The sequence below is a fragment of the Babylonia areolata genome, unplaced genomic scaffold, assembly GCF_041734735.1.
Source record: "Babylonia areolata isolate BAREFJ2019XMU unplaced genomic scaffold, ASM4173473v1 tig00055103, whole genome shotgun sequence".
NCBI lineage: Eukaryota > Metazoa > Mollusca > Gastropoda > Neogastropoda > Buccinidae > Babylonia > Babylonia areolata.
Window position 1 is genome coordinate 1 of NW_027468433.1, and position 2,289 is coordinate 2,289.

Genomic DNA, 2,289 nt, shown 5'->3' on the forward strand with positions numbered 1-2,289 from the left:
GCCCGGTGAAGGGCGGGCCGAGACCAATCCGAGGCCCTCACTAAACCGTTCAATCGGTAGTAGCGACGGGCGGTGTGTACAAAGGGCAGGGACGTAATCAACGCGAGCTTATGACTCGCGCTTACTGGGAATTCCTCGTTCATGGGGAACAATTTCAAGCCCCAATCCCTATCACGAAGGAGATTCAACGGGTTTCCCAACCCTTTCGGGCCAGGGAGAAAGCCACGCTGATTCCTTCAGTGTAGCGCGCGTGCGGCCCCGGACATCTAAGGGCATCACAGACCTGTTATTGCTCAATCTCGTGTGGCTAAACGCCACTTGTCCCTCTAAGAAGTTAGCGCCGACGCGTGAAGGATCGGCGAACTATTTAGTAGGCTAGAGTCTCGTTCGTTATCGGAATTAACCAGACAAATCGCTCCACCAACTAAGAACGGCCATGCACCACCACCCACTGAATCAAGAAAGAGCTATCAATCTGTCAATCCTTACAGTGTCCGGACCGGGTGAGTTTTCCCGTGTTGAGTCAAATTAAGCCGCAGGCTCCACTCCTGGTGGTGCCCTTCCGTCAATTCCTTTAAGTTTCAGCTTTGCAACCATACTTCCCCCGGAACCCGAAAACTTTGGTTTCCCGGAAGCTGCCCGCAGAGTCGATGAAGCAACACCAGCGAATCGCTAGTTGGCATCGTTTATGGTCAGAACTACGACGGTATCTGATCGTCTTCGAACCTCTGACTTTCGTTCTTGACTAATGAAAACATGCTTGGCAAATGCTTTCGCAGTTGTTCGTCTTGCGATGATCCAAGAATTTCACCTCTAACACCGCAATACGGATGCCCCCGTCTGTCCCTCTTAATCATTACCTCGTGTTCCGAAAACCAGCAAAATAGAACCGAGGTCCTATTCCATTATTCCATGCACCATTATTCAGGCAACGTGCCTGCTTTGAACACTCTAATTTCTTCAAAGTAAACGTTCCGGCCACCCAAAACGCTCAATGAAGAGCACCATGGGCTGAACAACCGGGAAGCGTAGGATGGGAAACAAAACACACAGTGACCGCCGCGAGGCGGACCGTGCGCCCATGCCTGAGATCCAACTACGAGCTTTTTAATCGCAACAACTTTAGTATACGCTATTGGAGCTGGAATTACCGCGGCTGCTGGCACCAGACTTGCCCTCCAATAGATCCTCGTTAAAGGGTTTAAAGTGTACTCATTCCAATTACGGAGCCTCAAAAGAGTTCCGTATTGTTATTTTTCGTCACTACCTCCCCGTGCCAGGAGTGGGTAAGTTGCGCGCCTGCTGCCTTCCTTGGATGTGGTAGCCGTTTCTCATGCTCCCTCTCCGGAATCGAACCCTGATTCCCCGCTACCCGTTGCTAACATGGTAGGCAGATCACGTACCATCGTCATTTGATAGGGCAGACATTTGAAAGATGCGTCGCCGGCTCGAGGCCATGCGATCGGCACAAAGTTATCCAGAGTCACCAAAGGACGGGCAGAACCCGACTGGCTTTGAACTAATAAAAGCGCTCTTTCCCCGAGGGGTCGGAGCTGGTCGGCATGTATTAGCTCTAGAATTACCACAGTTATCCAAGTAAATTTGGATCATCTAAGGAACCTCGACTGATTTAATGAGCCATTCGCGGTTTCACCGTACGAGGGTGTGAACTTAGACATGCATGGCTTAATCTTTGAGACAAGCATATGACTACTGGCAGGATCAACCAGAATGCAACCCGTATTCTGCGTGCCCCCGGGAGACGGTTGCAGCGCCAGTTGGGACCGCTGCTCACAGAAACGAGGGCTGAGCTCTTTCCGTGGGCGGTCCGCGGCAGCACTATCAACTGAAACCACCGGACAACAGATTCAGGGCCTGAGAGTGCAACGAATCCATCGGTCTCGGCGGGAGGCGCGCCAAGAAGAAGAAGGAGGAGGAGGAGACCAGACCGGACCGGACCGGACCCCACCCTTTCTTCCTCCTCGACACCGTCTCCCGCCCGTTTCCACGTGCCGGACGACGCCCGGTTAGAGACGGGCGCGCCCTTGACGAGATGAAGCAGGCGTTACGCTTTGGGACGCCGAAGGGGCTGGGGAGCACCAACGACCGTCAGTGAGGGAGGAGAGAAAACGCTTCTCTCGACCCGTCGTCAGCGAACGCACCGAACCTTCTACGGACCGTGAGACGCCGGCCGACAAGCCGAGCCCCGGCAAAGGAAGCCCGGCGAGGCGGCCGTGCGCGTTCACACTTGGACGCGCAGGCGGGAAGCTCGGCAGCCGGGCGGGTAGC

General features: G+C 54.3%; 1 pseudogene; it reads right to left on the reverse strand.

Annotated features, from left to right (window-relative positions):
- LOC143278794 (small subunit ribosomal RNA) lies at positions 1-1,733 on the reverse strand (annotated as a pseudogene; the record flags this gene model as incomplete).
- Between the last annotated feature and the right edge of the window lie 556 nt (positions 1,734-2,289).